The sequence below is a fragment of the Lissotriton vulgaris genome, chromosome 5 (genome assembly GCF_964263255.1).
Source record: "Lissotriton vulgaris chromosome 5, aLisVul1.2, whole genome shotgun sequence".
Classification (NCBI taxonomy): Eukaryota; Metazoa; Chordata; class Amphibia; order Caudata; family Salamandridae; genus Lissotriton; species Lissotriton vulgaris.
The window spans coordinates 1,450,586,648-1,450,606,289 of record NC_141693.1 but is presented as its reverse complement, the minus strand read 5'-3'; the positions used below and the strand labels follow the sequence as shown (position 1 = coordinate 1,450,606,289).

Sequence of the window (19,642 nt, the reverse complement as noted above, 5' to 3'; positions counted from 1 at the left end):
CCCCTTACTTACAATACTTACCATTGATTGGCTTCATCATCACTCTGTTTCTTGCTTCCTAATGTTTATCACATGCCGATTTCACTTTGTATGTTTCATGTGTTTGCCTTTTCGGTGTAGCGTGGACCAATTAGTTTCCTTCTGCTGCTCGTGTTTTCGATTCAGATATTTTTTGTTTGCTGCTTCCCCCCCCCCCCCCCCCCCCCCCCCCCCTTCCTGCGCATTTTGGGCCTTCGGAGTACTATTTAATGGTAACACGAATAAGTACTTCTCCGTTATAGTTTAGATTGAACTCTTTGTTGTGCATTAGTGGCTCAGCAAATGAGGAATACAAAAACCCATGACGAACGCCGTGTACTGAAAAAAGCTACATTCACATAATCTGCCTGCTATTTAATATTCAGAATGATGTATACGTACGGAAATACGATCTTTTGGCAGGCGGACATGAAATATATTCATCACGCGCCGTCTAACACTTAGGGCTCAAGATTTAGACTGTGACAAGGTGTGAGTGTGCGTCCCTTTGTGAAATGCAATTTGATGTTCACCAGCCATCCTGTAGTGCTTTGATCTGCAGCTGACCTGCCCAACGATGTTTGCTGAAAGCGTATTTGGTTTGACGGTTGAATTGTGTCTGTGGGTAACACCCTCATTCTTGTAGTAGTAATCTATTAGCCAGTACAGAAGAATTATCACTCGGGCAAACACATCTGTATACCTCATACCAGGCTACAATGTAGTGCGAGAGACAGCAGGAATCGAGGAAAACAAAGGGCCGCAGGAAACATGTGCACGAGGAAGGCCAGGGTAGAATCCACGAACATGAAGTAAACCTATCGTTGAAGAAAGCATGCATTTATATATGAAGGAGATGTAACGAAATGTAGCCAATATCCAGAATCATTCATTATTAAATCACATTAAGGAATGGGGCTACAAATGATGCAACAGATGCAGTGGTGCGGGGACCCAGGGGTTTAAGGCCCACTGGAGTCCAGTGTTGGTGGTCGCCTACAACCCAACCGTTTTCCTCTAGTTACGCCACAGATCACAGTGCAGTTACATTACATCTTTACATTTACGTTTGTCACGTTTTGTTCGAGCAGAAGCAAATTACAATGTGAAGGGGGAACCGAGATACATAGCTAGGGGGTTGTCCAGTACGTCTGTTGGTGATGATGATAAATTAAACAAGGAACCTACAGATTGCCACAGTTTTAGACTCCTGACAAACAAGTTATGACTCCTGGAGTTGGAAGGATAAAAATAATATCCAAATAGTGGAACTAAGAAATCTTCAATGTTCTGTTGCCATTGATGGAAAAAAACTCCTAGAAAAGAACTGCATCGACCATAATCATAAATTTGGATTTATTAAAATGTGTCTCCAAATTATGATTCAACATAAAATAAAAAAGTAAAAACACTAATCGGGAGCTCCAGGTTTTTAGGGGTATGTGCCATTAAAACCACAATACCTGTGTACAGTAAAACCAGGACCAGAGTGGATTTAATTAAGGCCACATCCAGACCACATTCAACTAAATGCTTATTCAAATTATTATTGTAAAGGAGAAGCAAGATGGGTGCTAAAACACAAACCTAACTAACTCCCAGATCAAGTTTAAAGGGGGCCGAAAGCTCACTTTTGGGACCAAAGCACACTTAAAACCTCAAATCTATATGTAGGTCAGCAAGAAAGTGCACCGAAGAAACATCTAGTCCCAGCACTAATAGGGATGACAAAGCTTTAACTGATTAACTCGATCAAACTCACAAAAAAAATCAATTAAGACCAAGTACATGCACACTGCTTGGCTGTTACATATTTACCTAATATCAGATAAAGATTAAAGCATTGCTCCAGTGTACCTAGACCTTCACAAACTCCAAATTCACAGGGGATACAAAATATAATTCACCACTGTCCATTCACTGATTCTACTAAAAAATATGCCCTGCCAGGACTTTCATGGTTAAATCAACAAAAGAAATGGGTATAGAGCAGCTGGGGTGCTGCCGGTACTCTTTAAAAAATGGGTACAGTAGTTGCCGATTTCCAGGAACGCTGTCTGCTATTGTCAAAATCCGTAGTATGCAGTGGTGCCCATAAATAAGTATTGCATTAAAAAAGATCCATGGGCACCCCCTCTGACCTCCAGGTACCTTGCCTGACTGGCTCTCGTGGAAGTCACGGATAACCTCACATGGGGCAATGGTTAAGTTGACGTCTGTATCTGTTTGGAACAGATTCTGTACTCTAACAACAGGACAGGAGGTCAAATGATAAATATGGGAAAAATGGTTAACCCATTGTTCTGAAGTAAGATGCACTCTTCTGCTAGATAAATTAACATGACTGTCTGTAATGGCCATAGTAGTGTTACAGAACAATTTGATATTTTTAGTATCACAGGCATACATTAAGGAGTTTCATTTTTGTTTATGATTAACATTTTTCCTATTTTAATGGCTGTTCTGTATGAAGTGTGGCAGGATGAAATTGCCGCTACATACTTAAGTTCAGTTTTCAGAGCTATCCATGAGTGCCTCCTAGCCACAGAGCAGGACGCATCAAACCACTTTGGCTTGGAATAGGAAGAGTTATGTTCTGGCTTAAGCAATAATAGTCTAATTTAGCGAAAAATTTCAACAGATGTAATTTAAATTAGGTCGCCCAGGTTACATTGTCAGACCGACAAATATCGAAATGTGCAACATTGCATTGAATAAGGTATATTAAAAAACTACAGGGGTCATCCAATTTCCACAACAACCTAGGTCCATTAGAAGTTGTGACAAGAGAATAATTGTCGTTTGGTGAATGATGGAGATTTGATAAAGGGGAGCGAGTTGTGATATGTAGAAAGTCTGTTGATAGTTTCACAGGATAAAAGATGGATTAAAAGGCTATGTGAAAATGAAGATATAGTCAATCACCGAATTTCAGCTGTGGCCAGAATAGATTGGTATGGTACAACTACTGATATGATCGTAAATGTCCACCAAGTCCCTCTCATTGACGAAGTTATAAAAGTTCCTGACCTCTAGGATCGCAAGAGTCCATGTTCAAACTATGCAAATGTAGCTCAAACTAATTAACAAAATAGAAATCCCTGCCAACTTGGCAAGGATATGCCCTCCTAGAACAAGGTGTGGCCTGCTTGAGCATGAATGGTTGTTATCATCATTATTGAAATTAACAAGAAAAGCATAAAAGCCACTGTAAATTTGTCCCGAAACCCCAGAATAAACGGACAATGAGTATTTCAATAATTAACAGTAGATTTTAACTGTAGCTTGAAGCCATCCTTTGTCTGCCCAGAGGATGAGGGAGTGGCTGGAATGGGATGAGAGTAGTCGTTATTACATGGTAAAAAAGAGCAGCCCAGCTTTCTTGAAATACAACCCTATTAAACTGCCCAATAAAGGCAAGCCATTCTGTAGAGTACATTTTAGCTTTCAGCCCAGCTTTAATCCAGCTATTAATATTCAAGGTGGAAGGCAAATGAAGCGTCCTGTAAGAAGATTCAAAAAGCGCTCTTCCGGGCACAGAATTGCTGCTGGCCATAAGGGTGGCTGTGGAAGAGATGTGATTTAACTTCTGTCTAGGGTGAATGGAGCAGCTACATGCGGTGCATAATTTGGTCAGTCCAGGTTTTCTAAACTCAACAAATGAAGAGATCTATTTTCCTGGTCTATAATGGATTTTCTATAGAGCACCAATTCTTTGAGAAAGTCACCATCGTTTGCATGTTGCAGTTTGCTGGGATGCCTATAAAAGTAACCAAGTTGTAAAGCTACTCTGGGCGAGTTACTCTTATTTTAGAGATTGAATTGGGCAACAAGTAAGTCACCATCCATGAATTTTCTAGAGGAACTCAAACAATAAACTCTTATTTACATTAAAGTTCAAATTCTTGGTCAACCAGTGGACTGCTTTATGCTTTCATTGTTCCCCATTTTCGACTGAATCAGCAGGCAAATGTGGGACCATGGCTAAAATAAGCTTCAGGCAGGAGGCATAAAGTGGGCATCTTACGAAAGCTGTAATTCAAACATTGCGTGAAATATGGCATTGGCTGCGGAGCATTGACTTGTGCGCCTCAATGATCAGTTGTGAGCGTTGAAGGGCTTGAAGTGTGTAGAGTCCTTGCATTAGAGGTAGAATTGGCGATATCAGGCACTGCAGAAGGTGAAGCTGAACATGAGTGAGAGGCAGAGGAATAAGGTCCCAATACAGGCCCTGAGTGTAGAGTGCCATTGTTATCCAGTATTGGGGTATCTTTCATAGATTCACATGCCTGAATCATTCCCGCCGTCGAAGTGGGAGTATCACGGTACAAATAAAATATATACACAATAGTAATAAAATATCATACAATAGGCCATATTGGAAGATAAAATTAATACACTAGCTTATCCTCGTCCTTTTATAAAAAGAACCAAATTTGGAACCCAGCCAATCAGGTTCCAGCACCCTCTAGAACACTCCACAGAGAGGCAAGTCCCTCAGATTTTCTACCGCATGTCGTGTGACCGGAAGTCTCCCTGAACTCTGCTCAGTTTTTTCTCAAAGTTTGCTGAAGACTGAGAGTTAAGGATGTCTGAATCTTCAAAGAAAGGATTATTCTTACCTTGTGGTTCCTGTAGGAAAAAGAGACTGCATTTTTAGGATCCCCACAAGGAATGTATATACTGTTTGTATCCTTCTCATAAGGTCAAGGACTGCAGGATTTTAAGAACCTTTTCCTCAAAGACCCTAAAGGATAGAGAGGACAGGTTATTGATCTGGCTGGAGAAGATGAAGGTGAGATCTGAAGTGCTGTCTGAAGAAGATGATATTAAGAGCCTTCCGTCTAAAAAGAGAGATAGAGCTGAAGATCAACCTGAAAGAGCTGGCAAATCATCAAAAAAGTCTCATCAGGAGACTGGCCACTCTTCCTCTAAAAAAGAGAAGCTTTCTTTCTGTTCTGAGGGAAAATCTGCGGAAACATCAAAAATGTCAATGAAACAACATTGAAGCAGTCCAAGACTCAGTCAGAGTCTCTCAGATCATCGTCCTCGTCAAAAAAGACCTCGTCGATGACAAAGCCACCTCAGAGTTAGTCAACGCTGTCTCCGTTGACAGAAGAACCGGTAAGATCTATTCCTTCGACAAAGACTAAATCGCCTCCGTCGACGATACCTCCGACTATCACAGTTTCGCCTCCGTCGACGGCACCATCGACGATGACCCCATTCTCGTTGATGCTCCCACCGTCGACGACAGTTCCACTCTCGTCGATGCTCCTACCATCGACAAAGGTTCTCAGCTCATCGACGCTTCCACCGTCTAGGACGACCTCCACTTCGACGACGACCTCATTGTCGACGACGGGTCGTCGACGACGACAACATCGACATTGGCATCAGTAGTTGCAGCTTCAGCTGTCCCTGTGTCTCCTTCCATGGTCATCTTGTCGACGATCACACAGAAAAGGCCTACTTCACTGCAAGTAACTCCTATTTTGACATCAAAATTAGCGTCTATGCTCCCGTCTGTGAGAGGCTACTACCACGACCCTTCATACATTGCTCCATTGCCTCCAAGCCATTTTTTGGAAGAGTCGGAAGATGATGGACTGTTCAGCCCTGCACGCAGCCCTTCTCAACTTCATGTTGAATACAAGGAGGATGATGAGGAAGAAGAGTATCATGAGCCATATAACAGTGAAAAGGCCTCACGTTTTATTGCCTCATCAGGAACCTGTGGTGCAGATGCCCGTAGCGTTGGTAGAGGACTTAGCAGCTATGCTAAAAGATTTCCATACTCGCTTTCCTACTGCGGCTGACCCTGTTCAAAGACTGTTTTCAACTCCATCTGTCATGAATACTACAAGTTCATCTGTCCCAGCGGCACTGCCAAGTCTTTACAGATGCTGCAGTTCAGTAAAGCTCCCTTTCGGGGATCAAAGGGTAGAGTTCAACCTTCCTATAGAGGAGGATATCAGCAGTACTGTTATCCAGCATATTCTTTTACATCACAGCCATACAGACCTCAGTTTCAACAAAGACAACTGCCTCAGACATCCTATGTCGGAGCAAATAGAAAAAAAGATATCACGAGCCGGCAAGGACACTAACGACCGCCAATGATATACCTCTGGCTCCGGCTCCAACTCTGTTCACCAAGCAAATATTTTCAATCTCATCCTACCCACCAGGGAGGGAACATTTCACACTTCCTCCACCAGTGGCAAACCATTACTACGGGCCAGTGGGTTCTGCGCCTAGTTCTATTTGGACACACTTTAGATTTCACCCACAAAACGCCTATAACCCCCCCCTCAAGCCTCCCACCACGAACATCTCAGGGCTCTTCAGCAAGAGGTAAAAAAATATGCTGAACAAAGGGGTAATAGAGAAAATACCATTCTCAAGCAGGGACACAGGTTTTTACTCCCGTTTCTTCTTAATCAAAAAGAAGTTAAGGCAGTGGAGACCGATTTTGGACCTTCAAAATCTCAATTTGTATCTGAAAAAACAATCTTTCTGGATGATAACATTGCAAGAGGTACTGAAGCTCCTGAACCAAAAAGATTTCTTGACAACAATAGACCTCCAAGATGCCTATTTCCATATACCTATTCACCCAAAATACAGAACCTACCTGAAATTTGTGGTAGCTGGATGCCACTACTAGTTCAGAGTGCACCCAGAATTTTTACAAAGTGTCTCGCTCCGATTGTAGAATTTCTCAGACAGCGGAAACATTGTCTTCCCGTCTCTAGATGACTGGCTCATCAAGGCTCCGTCTGAGCGAGAAGCGAGAGCGTCCACAAAGGCCTGCACAACTCTCTTCAAAAGTTTGTGTTTGACTATAAAATCAGCAAAAATCCAATCGGAATCCGTCACAAAAGATTGTCTTCCTGGGAGCGCAGCTGAACATGGTCTGCTTAAAATGGTTGTATGACGTTACAACGCATACTTTTACAACGCATACCTTTACAACGCATTTTTTACAACGCAACATCCATTACAAAGCATTCCACTACAACGCATGCCATTACAACAAATTTTTTAAAACTACCTTTACAACGCATTCCATTACATCGCATATTACCTTTACCACGCATACCATTACAACGCATAACATTCCATTGCATGTAAGGTATTGGATAGTGTAGGGGTAAAAATAACTATTATAACTCCAGGGGGGTGTAACAGTAGGGTAATTGTTGGATAGTGTAGGGGTAAAAATTACTATTCTAACTCCAGGGGGTGCAATAGTAGGGTAAGTATTGGATAGTGTAGGGGTATAAATTACTATTCTAACTCCAGGGGGTGCAACAGTACGGTTAGTGTTGGAGAGCGTAGGGGTAAAAATTACTATTCTAACTTCAGGGGGTGCAATAGTAGGGTAAGTGTTGGATAGTGTAGGGGTAAAAATTACTATTCTAACTCCAGGGGGTGCAACAGTAGGGTACGTGTTGGATAGTGTACGGTTACTATGTGTTGTAATGCTATGAGTTGTAATGGTATGCGTTGTAATGACATGCGTTGTAGTGTCCTGCGTTGTAATGGTTGCGTTGTTATGGCATGCGTTGTAATTCTATTCTATTATTATTCTATTCAAATTATTTATACCGCGCACTATCACCATCGGTTTCTTGGCGCTCATTGATATATATAGCATTGATCCAGGGTGAGGATTAGTCATATGCCGCTTGAAAAAGCAGAGTTTTTAGAAGTGTACGGAAACTGTCGTACTTTGGGCCGAGACGGAGAGAGAGGGGTAGGGAGTTCCAGGTGGCGGGAGCCAGGACAGAAAAACTCAGGCCACCATGCTTTTTTCTTTTAAATCTGGGGACCTCAAGGAGATTTAAAGATGCTGAACGAAGGGCTCTGGCAGGAATGTGACGGAACAAGGCCGAAGAGATGAACCTGGGAGCTGCGTCCGAGAGGGCCTTAAAGGTGGTGCATGCCAGTTTGAAGGTGCAGCGTTTGGAAACAGGGAGCCAATGCAGACTACGGAGGAAGGGGGTGACGTGCTGGTGTTTGGGCTGGCAGAAGATCAGGCGGGCAGCCTGATTCTGCACCAACTGAAGTCGGTGAAGGTGACTTGCAGGGATTCCTGCGTACAAAATGCTGGCGTAGTCAAGCCTGGAGGTGATGAGCGCAATGACAACCTGGGTCAGGGCTTCTTTGTTAAGAAACCTGCTGATCTTGCGGATACGCCTGAGGTGGAAGAAACAGGCAGAAATGACCGCGTTGATGTGAGGTCTCATTGATAGATCTTCAGAGATGATCACCCCCAGGCTTTTGACTGAGCTCACAGGAGTGGGTGCGGTCCCCAAAGATGTAGGCCAGAAGGTGGCATTCCATGGGTGATTGGGGCCACCCACCAGGACGAGCTCGGTCTTGGTGGGGTTCAGCTCTAAGTGGCTGTGGTACATCCACTCAGCAATGGTTAGCATGGTGGACTGGAAGTTGATGCGGGAGGAGGGGAGGGAGTCTATGGGGAAAATTAACTGAAGATCGTCGGCATAATTAAAGATTGTGACCGGGGAGTTACGGAGGGTGGCTAAAAGTGGTTGGAGATATAAATTAAAAAGGAGAGGGGATAGTGCCGAACCCTGTGGGACACCGCAGTGGAGGGAGGTGTAGGGTGCGGAAAAGGTGGAGAAGTGGACGGACTGTGAGCGCTGGTGAAGGAAAGATCTGAGCCAGTCAAGAGCCACTCCCTGGATGCCGGCGTTGTGGACACGGTCGATCAAGATGGTGTGATCGACCGTGTCAAATGCCGCTGAGAGATCGAGTAGGACAAGGGCTTGAAAGATGTTTTTGTCGGCCCCTTTCCTAAGGGTGTCCATGACTGCCACTATGACCGCCTCGGTGGAATGGAGGGGTCTGAATCCTGCTTGTTGAGGATCTAGAAAAGATGATTGCTCTATGAAAGAGCTCAAGCAGCGGGTAACATAAGTTTCCAAGATCTTACCTAGGTAAGGGAGGAGGGAAATGAGTCTGTAGTTGCTGAGTATTGTAGGGTTTGCATTGGGTTTCTTTAAGATTGGTAAGACTGCAGCTTGCTTGAAGGAAGATGGGACCACCCCGGTAGCAAGAGAGTTGTTGAGTAATGCTAGCGGGGGGCCAGGGCAAGCAAGAAGGGCTCCTTTCAGAACCTGCGGGGGGCAGCAATCATTGGGGATCCCGAACTGACTTTATGAAGAAGTGAGAAACTCTTGTAGAGATATATGTGGGAATTCAGTCAAGATGCTAGTATTTGAAGGGGGCAGAGGAGGAGGAGTAGGAGATGCTGTTGTAGGGATATTGTGTTTTATTGTTGTGATTTTTTTCTATGAAATAAGAGTTGAGTGAATCACAGAGGATTTGTGTCGGCTGAGGTTGGGGGGTGACTCTGTCTGGTAGGGAAAGCTCATTTACTATTGAGAAGATGTCTTTTGTTTTGTTATTTGAGTTCAGAATTTTTTGTGAAAAATAGGCCGTCTTGGCTGCCAAGATAGATTGTTTGTAAGATTTTAAGGTCTCAATGTATACGAGTTTAAGCTGAGGATCGTAGTGGCGTCGCCAGCGGCGTTCCGTTTGCCGCAGGGCGAGTTTATCCGCTTTGAGTTGGTCCGTATACCAACGTTGAGCGTCATGAGGGCGCATAGCTTTGATTGTTTTCAGGGGGGCAGCTTTGTCGCTAGCCTGACGTAGCCATTCGTCGAGTTTCTCAGCCTGATTCTCTAATGAGGACAGCGGCGAGGGTGCAGTGGAAGCCAATGAAGCGTAGAAATCAGGTAGATTGGCCCTTTTCCAGTTGGAATGGATGTTGCGTTGTAAAAGATTCGTTGTAATGGTAGTGCGTTGTAAAAGTTGCGTTGTAAAGGTTGTTTCCCGCTTAAAAGCATACCCTGCAGAGGAAATTCAGCAGCGATTTCTTGTTCTGGCAAATTCCAACAAAAGAAGAAAGTCTCTTTTGGTCCGACTTTTCAGATCCCTTTTAGGGATGATGTCGTCATCCCTAAATCACCACTGATCCCATTTTGTCATCTCAGGATGCGCCCATTTCAGGAGGAGCTGAACCAACAGTGGGTGCAGTCATTAGTCTCCGTCGACAACATCATCAGAGTAACTCCACATATGGTGAAGGCCCTAGAGTAGTGGTTAGAAACATACCATTTATCAGTAGGAGTGTCCTTGCATCAGGAAGGCGCACCATTAGTGACCACAACAGATGCGTCCTTAGAGGGATGGGGAGCTTACCTTCAAGAGCTCCAAGTTAGCGGAAAGTGGCATCAAGCTCAAACTCAATCTCACATAAATTTGCTAGATCTGAAGGCTGTGCTTCTAGCCCTCCAGGCTTTTCTTTCCAGGATACAGAACTCATCAGTGCTAGTCCGAACGAACAATACCAGGATGATGCACTACATAAACAAGCAAGGTGGCACAAAATCTCGCATCTCTCCAAGGCAGCCTAAAAGTTGTTGGAATGGGCCGTGGATCACGGAATCTACCTCTGAGCTGAACATGTCCCAGGACGACAGAACACGATTGCAGACACTCTAAGCAGACTGACATCATCGTGTCACGAATGGGAGCTGCACAATCAAACCCTGTGGACATATTCCTGTGCTGGGTCACACCGGACTTTGACTTGTTCACAGCTCACCAGAACCGCAAATGTCGGTACTATGCAAGTTGGTAAAAAAAGGGGGTGGTGATGGACGGAGCATCTGAACCAATGAAACACTCACACCCAGTCAACAGATCTGGGTTTAATCCATCACCGTTCTTTAGCCCACTCTGCCACCCCAGTTCAGACTTGTCCATATCTAAATCAGTCTGAGCCTGTGCTTCATGGGAACAGTCCAGCCCGAACTGCCAAGCCATGCCTTCCCTGGACCGGAAACAAGCTTCCGAGGACCGGTTTCTGGTATTTCAGCTGTCTTCAGCCCGGCTTGCTTGAATCTAGTGGCAAAGTGAGCAAGGGACTCACGTCTGAGCATACCCTGCCAACATATGGCGAACAAAGTGGTACAAAAGGGGGTGGTGATGGACGGAGCATCTGAACCAATCAAACACTCCCACCCAGTCAACAGATCTGGGTTTAATCCATCACCATTCTTTAGCCCACTCTGCCACCCCAGTTCAGACATGTCCATATGCAAATCAGTCTGACCCTATGCCTCATGGGAACAGTCCAGCCCGAACTGCAAAGCCATGCCTTCCCTGGACCGGAAACAAGCTTCCGAGGACCGGTTTCTGGCATTTCAGCCACCTTCAGCCCGGCTTGCTTGAATCCAGTGGCAAAGTGAGCAAGGGACTCACGTCTGAGCATACCCTGCCAACTTATGGCGAACAAAGTGGTACAAAAGGGGGTGGTGATGGACGGAGCAACTGAACCAATCAAACACTCACACCCAGTCAACAGATCTGTGTTTAATCCATCACCGTTCTTTAGCCCACTCTGCCACCCCAGTTTAGACATGTCCATATGCAAATCAGTCTGACCCTGTGCCTCATGGGAACAGTCCAGCCCGAACTGCCAAACTATGCCTTCCCTGGACCGGAAACAAGCTTCCGAGGACCGGTTTCTGGCATTTCAGCCATCTTCAGCCCGGCTTGCTTGAATCCAGTGGCAAAGTGAGCAAGGGACTCAGGTCTGAGCATACCCTGCCAACCTATGGCGAACAAAGTGGTACAAAAGGGGGTGGTGATGGACAGAGCATCTGAACTAATCAAACACTCACACCCAGTCAACAGATCTGGGTTTAATCCATCACCGTTCTTTAGCCCACTCTGCCACCCCAGTTCAGACATGGCCATATGCAAATCAGTCTGACCCTGTGCCTCATGGGAACAGTCCAGCCCGAACTGCCAAACCATGCCTTCCCTGGGCCGGAAACAAGCTTCCGAGGACCGGTTTCTGGCATTTCAGCCATCTTCAGCCCGGCTGGCTTGAATCCAGTGGCAAAGTGAGCAAGAGACTCCCGTCTGAGCATACCCTGCCAACTTATGGCGAACAAAGTGGTACAAAAGGGGATGGTGATGGACGGAGCAACTGAACCAATCAAACACTCACACCCAGTCAACAGATCTGGGTTTAATCCATCTCCGTTCTTTAGCCCACTCTGCCACCCCAGTTCAGACATGTTCATATGCAAATCAGTCTGACCCTGTGCCTCATGGGAACAGTCCAGCCCGAACTGCCAAGCTATGCCTTCCCTGGACCGGAAACAAGCTTCCGAGGACCGGTTTCTGGCATTTCAGCCGTCTTCAGCCCGGCTTGCTTGAATCCAGTGGCAAAGTGAGCAAGGGGCTCAGGTCTGAGCATACCCTGCCAACCTATGGCGAACAAAGTGGTACAAAAGGGGGTGGTGATGGACGAAGCATCTGAACCAATCAAACACTCACACCCAGTCAACAGATCTGGGTTTAATCCATCACAGTTCTTTAGCCCATTCTGCCACCCCAGTTCAGACATGGCCATATGCAAATCAGTCTGACCCTGTGCCTCATGGGAACAGTCCAGCCCGAACTGCCAAGCCATGCCTTCCCTGGACCGGAAACAAGCTTCCGAGGACCGGTTTCAAGCATTTCAACCGTCTTCATCCCGACTTGCTTGAATCCAGTGGCAAAGTGAGCAAGGGACTCACGTCTGAGCATACCCTGCCAACTTATGGAGAACAAAGTGGTACAAAAGGGGGTGGTGATGGACGGAGCATCTGAATTAATCAAACACTCACACCCAGTCAACAGATCTGGGTTTAATCCATCACCGTTCTTTAGCCCACTCTGCCACCCCCAGTTCAGACATGGCCATATGCAAATCAGCCTGACCCTGTGCCTCATGGGAACAGTCCAGCCCGAACTGCCAAACCATGCCTTCCCTGGACCGGAAACAAGCTTCCGAGGACCGGTTTCTGGCATTTCAGCCGTCTTCAGCCCGGCTTGCTTGAATCCAGTGGCAAAGTGAGCAAGGGGCTCAGGTCTGAGCATACCCTGCCAACCTATGGCGAACAAAGTGGTACAAAAGGGGATGGTGATGGACGGAGCAACTGAACCAATCAAACACTCACACCCAGTCAACAGATCTGGGTTTAATCCATCTCCGTTCTTTAGCCCACTCTGCCACCCCAGTTCAGACATGTTCATATGCAAATCAGTCTGACCCTGTGCCTCATGGGAACAGTCCAGCCCGAACTGCCAAGCTATGCCTTCCCTGGACCGGAAACAAGCTTCCGAGGACCGGTTTCTGGCATTTCAGCCGTCTTCAGCCCGGCTTGCTTGAATCCAGTGGCAAAGTGAGCAAGGGGCTCAGGTCTGAGCATACCCTGCCAACCTATGGCGAACAAAGTGGTACAAAAGGGGGTGGTGATGGACGAAGCATCTGAACCAATCAAACACTCACACCCAGTCAACAGATCTGGGTTTAATCCATCACAGTTCTTTAGCCCATTCTGCCACCCCAGTTCAGACATGGCCATATGCAAATCAGTCTGACCCTGTGCCTCATGGGAACAGTCCAGCCCGAACTGCCAAGCCATGCCTTCCCTGGACCGGAAACAAGCTTCCGAGGACCGGTTTCAAGCATTTCAACCGTCTTCATCCCGACTTGCTTGAATCCAGTGGCAAAGTGAGCAAGGGACTCACGTCTGAGCATACCCTGCCAACTTATGGCGAACAAAGTGGTACAAAAGGGGGTGGTGATGGACGGAGCATCTGAATTAATCAAACACTCACACCCAGTCAACAGATCTGGGTTTAATCCATCACCGTTCTTTAGCCCACTCTGCCACCCCCAGTTCAGACATGGCCATATGCAAATCAGTCTGACCCTGTGCCTCATGGGAACAGTCCAGCCCGAACTGCCAAACCATGCCTTCCCTGGACCGGAAACAAGCTTCCGAGGACCGTTTTCTGGCATTTCAGCCATCTTCAGCCCGGCTGGCTTGAATCCAGTGGCAAAGTGAGCAAGAGACTCACGTCTGAGCATACCCTGCCAACTTATGGCGAACAAAGTGGTACAAAAGGGGATGGTGATGGACGGAGCATCTGAACCAATCAAACACTCACACCCACTCAACAGATCTGGGTTTAATCCATCACTGTTCTCTAGCCCACACTGCCACTCCAGTTCAGACATGTCCATATGCAAATCAGTCTGACCCTGTGCCTTATGGGAACAGTCCAGCCCGAACTGCCATGCCATGATTTCCCTGGACCGGAAACAAACTTCCGAGGACCGGTTTCTGGCATTTCAGCCGTCTTCAGCCCGGCTTGCTTGAATCCAGTGGCAAAGTGAGCAAGAGACTCACGTCTGAGCATACCCTGCCAACTTATTGCGAACAAAGTGGTACAAAAGGGGGTGATGATGGACGGAGCAACTGAACCAGTCAAACACTCACACCCGGTCAACAGATCTGGGTTTAATCCATCACCGTTCTTTAGCCCACTCTGCCACCCCAGTTCAGACATGTCCATATGCAAATCAGTCTGACCCTGTGCCTCATTGGAATAGTCCAGCCCGAACTGCCAAGCTATGCCTTCCCTGGACCGGAAACAAGCTTCCGAGGACCGGTTTCTGGCATTTCAGCCGTCTTCAGCCCGGCTTGCTTGAATCCAGTGGCAAAGTGAGCAAGAGACTCACGTCTGAGCATACCCTGCCAACTTATGGCGAACAAAGTGGTACAAAAGGGGGTGGTGATGGACGGAGCATCTGAACCAATCAAACACTCACACCCAGTCAACAGATCTGGGTTTAATCCATCACCGTTCTTTAGCCCACTCTGCCACCCCAGTTCAGACATGGCCATATGCAAATCAGTCTGACCCTGTGCCTCATAGGAACAGTCCAGCCCGTACTGCCAAGCCATGCCTTCCCTGGACCGGAAACAAGCTTCCAAGGACCGGTTTCTGGCTATTCAGCCGTCTTCCGCCCGGCTTGCTTGAATCCAGTGGCAAAGTTAGCAAGGGACTCACGTCTGAGCTTACCCTGCCAATTTATGGCGAACAAAGTGGTACAAAAGGGGGTGGTGATGGACGGAGCATCTGAACCAATCAAACACTCACACCCAGTCAACAGATCTGGGTTTAATCCATCACCATTCTTTAGCCCACTCTGCCACCCCCAGTTCAGACATGGCCATATGCAAATCAGTCTGATCCTGTGCCTCATGGAAACAGTTCAGCCCGAACTGCCAAACCATGCCTTCCCTGGACCGGAAACAAGCTTCCGAGGACCGGTTTCAGGCATTTCAGCCATCTTCAGCCCGGCTGGCTTGAATCCAGTGGCAAAGTGAGCAAGAGAGTAACGTCTGAGCATACCCTGCCAACTTATGGCGAACAAAGTGGTACAAAAGGGGATGGTGATGGACGGAGCAACTGAACCAATCAAACACTCACATCCAGTCAACAGATCTGGGTTTAATCCATCACCGATCTTTAGCCCACTCTGCCACCCCAGTTTAGACATGTCCATATGCAAATCAGTCTGACCCTGTGCCTCATGGGAACAGTCCTGCCCGAACTGCCAAGCTATGCCTTCCCTGGACCGGAAACAAGCTTCCGAGGACCGGTTTCTGGCATTTCAGCCGTCTTCAGCCCGGCTTGCTTGAATCCAGTGGCAAAGTGAGCAAGGGACTCAGGTCTGAGCATACCCTGCCAACCTATGGCTAACAAAGTGGTACAAAAGGGGGTGGTGATGGACGGAGCATCTGAACCAATCAAACACTCACACCCAGTCAACAGATCTGGGTTTAAGCCATCACCGTTCTTTAGCCCACTCTGTAACCCCAGTTCAGACATGGCCATATGCAAATCAGTCTGACCCTGTGCCTCATGGGAACAGTCCAGCCCGAACTGCCAAGCCATGCCTTCCCTGGACCGGAAACAAGCTTCCGAGGACCGGTTTCAAGCATTTCAACCGTCTTCATCCCGACTTGCTTGAATCCAGTGGCAAAGTGAGCAAGGGACTCACGTCTGAGCATACCCTGCCAACTTATGGCGAACAAAGTGGTACAAAAGGGGGTGGTGATGGACGGAGCATCTGAATTAATCAAACACTCACACCCAGTCAACAGATCTGGGTTTAATCCATCACCGTTCTTTAGCCCACTCTGCCACCCCCAGTTCAGACATGGCCATATGCAAATCAGTCTGACCCTGTGCCTCATGGGAACAGTCCAGCCCGAACTGCCAAACCATGCCTTCCCTGGACCGGAAACAAGCTTCCGAGGACCGTTTTCTGGCATTTCAGCCATCTTCAGCCCGGCTGGCTTGAATCCAGTGGCAAAGTGAGCGAGAGACTCACGTCTGAGCATACCCTGCCAACTTATGGCAAACAAAGTGGTACAAAAGGGGATGGTGATGGACGGAGCATCTGAACCAATCAAACACTCACACCCGCTCAACAGATCTGGGTTTAATCCATCACTGTTCTCTAGCCCACACTGCCACTCCAGTTCAGACATGTCCATATGCAAATCAGTCTGACCCTGTGCCTTATGGGAACAGTCCAGCCCGAACTGCCATGCCATGATTTCCCTGGACCGGAAACAAACTTCCGAGGACCGGTTTCTGGCATTTCAGCCGTCTTCAGCCTGGCTTGCTTGAATCCAGTGGCAAAGCGAGCAAGAGACTCACGTCTGAGCATACCCTGCCAACTTATTGCGAACAAAGTGGTACAAAAGGGGGTGATGATGGACGGAGCAACTGAACCAGTCAAACACTCACACCCGGTCAACAGATCTGGGTTTAATCCATCACCGTTCTTTAGCCCACTCTGCCACCCCAGTTCAGACATGTCCATATGCAAATCAGTCTGACCCTGTGCCTCATGGGAACAGTCCAGCCCGAACTGCCAAGCCATGCCTTCCCTGGACCGCAAACAAGCTTCCGAGGACCGGTTTCTGGCATTTCAACCGTCTTCATCCCGACTTGCTTGAATCCAGTGGCAAAGTGAGCAAGGGACTCACGTCTGAGCATACACTGCCAACTTATGGCGAACAAAGTGGTACAAAAGGGGGTGGTGATGGACGGAGCATCTGAATTAATCAAACACTCACACCCAGTCAACAGATCTGGGTTTAATTCATCACCGTTCTTTAGCCCACTCTGCCACCCCAGTTCACACATGGCCATATGCAAATCAGTCTGACCCTGTGCCTCATGGGAACAGTCCAGCCCGAACTGCTAAGTCATGCCTTCCCTGGACCGGAAACAAGCTTCCGAGGACCGTTTTCTGGCATTTCAGCCATCTTCAGCCCGGCTTGCTTGAATCCAGTGGCAAAGTGAGCAAGGGACTCACGTCTGAGCATACCCTGCCAACTTATGGCGAACAAAGTGGTACAAAAGGGGGTGGTGATGGACGGAGCATCTGAACCAATCAAACACTCACACCCAGTCAACAGATCTGGGTTTAATCCATCACCGTTCTTTAGCCCACTCTGCCACCCCAGTTCAGACATGGCCATATGCAAATCAGTCTGACCCTGTGCCTCATAGGAACAGTCCAGCCCGAACTGCCAAGCCATGCCTTCCGAGGACCGGAAACAAGCTTCCGAGGACCGGTTTCTGGCTATTCAGCCGTCTTCAGCCCGGCTTGCTTGAATCCAGTGGCAAAGTGAGCAAGGGACTCACGTCTGAGCATACCCTGCCAACTTATGGCGAACAAAGTGGTACAAAAGGGGGTGGAGATGGACGGAGCATCTGAACCAATCAAACACTCACACCCAGTCAACAGATCTGGGTTTAATCCATCACCATTCTTTAGCCCACTCTGCCACCCCCAGTTCAGACATGGCCATATGCAAATCAGTCTGATCCTGTGCCTCATGGAAACAGTTCAGCCCGAACTGCCAAACCATGCCTTCCCTGGACCGGAAACAAGCTTCCGAGGACCGGTTTCTGACATTTCAGCCATCTTCAGCCCGGCTTGCTTGAATCCAGTGGCAACGTGAGCAAGGGACTCACGTCTGAGCATACCCTGCCAACTTATGGCGAACAAAGTGGTACAAAAGGGGATGGTGATGGACGGAGCATCTGAACCAATCAAACACTCACACCCACTCAACAGATCTGGGTTTAATCCATCACCCTTCTTTAGCCCACTCTGCCACCCCAGTTCAGACATGTCCATATGCAAATCAGTCTGACCCTGTGACTCTTGTGAACAGTCCAGCCCGAACTGCCAAGCCATGATTTTCCTGGACCGGAAGCAACCTTCCGAGGACCGGTTTCTAGCATTTCAGCCGTCTTCAGCCCGGCTTGCTTGAATCCAGTGGCAAAGTGAGCAAGGGACTCACGTCTGGGCATACCCTGCCAACTTATTGCGAACAAAGTGGTACAAAAGGGGGTGGTGATGGACGGAGCATCTGAACCAATCAAACACTCACACCCAGTCAACAGATCTGGGTTTAATCCATCACCGTTCTTTAGCCCACTCTGCCACCCCAGTTCAGACATGTCCATATGCAAATCAGTCTGACCCTGTGCCTCATGGGAACAGTCCAGCCTGAACTGCCAAGCTATGCCTTCCCTGGACCGGAAACAAGCTTCCGAGGACCGGTTTCTGGCATTTCAGCCGTCTTCAGCCCGGCTTGCTTGAATCCAGTGGCAAAGTGAGCAAGGGACTCAGGTCTGAGCATACCCTGCCAGCCTATGGCGAACGAAGTGGTACAAAAGGGGGTGGTGATGGACGGAGCATCTGAACCAATCAAACACTCACACCCAGTCAACAGATCTGGGTTTAATCCATCACCGTTCTTTAGCCCACTCTGCCACCCCAGTTCAGACATGGCCATATGCAAATCAGTCTGACCCTGTGCCTCATGGGAACAGTCCAGCCCGAACTGCCAAGCCATGCCTTCCCTGGACCGGAAACAAGCTTCTGAGGACCGGTTTCTGGCATTTCAACCGTCTTCATCCCGACTTGCTTGAATCCAGTGGCAAAGTGAGCAAGGGACTCACGTCTGAGCATACCCTGCCAACTTATGGCGAACAAAGTGGTACAAAAGGGGATGGTGATGGACGGAGCATCTGAACCAATCAAACACTCACACCCACTCAACAGATCTAGGTTTAATCCATCACCGTTCTTTAGCCCACTCTGCCACCCCAGTTCAGACATGTCCGTATGCAAATCAGTCTGACCCTGTGCCTCATGGGAACAGTCCAGCCCGAACTGCCATGCCATGATTTCCCTGGACCGGAAACAAGCTTCCGAGGACCGGTTTCTGGCATTTCAGCCGTCTTCAGCCCGGCTTGCTTGAATCCAGTGGAAAAGTGAGCAAGGGACTCACGTCTGGGCATACCCTGCCAACTTATTGCGAACAAAGTGGTACAAAAGGGGGTGGTGATGGACAGAGCATCTGAACCAATCAAACACTCACACCCAGTCAACAGATCTGGGTTTAATCCATCACCGTTCTTTAGCCCACTCTGCCACCCCAGTTCAGACATGTCCATATGCAAATCAGTCTGACCCTGTGCCTCATGGGAACAGTCCAGCCTGAACTGCCAAGCTATGCCTTCCCTGGACCGGAAACAAGCTTCCGAGGACCGGTTTCTGGCATTTCAGCCGTCTTCAGCCCGGCTTGCTTGAATCCAGTGGCAAAGTGAGCAAGGGACTCAGGTCTGAGCATACCCTGCC

The 19,642-nt window shown here is 47.8% G+C and overlaps 1 protein-coding gene across 7 annotated transcripts in view; it reads left to right on the top strand.

Moving 5' to 3' along the window:
- Positions 1-19,642, top strand: part of LOC147712726 (membrane cofactor protein-like) — a 629,516-nt gene that overhangs the window by 159,274 nt on the left and 450,600 nt on the right. The window lies entirely within an intron of this gene.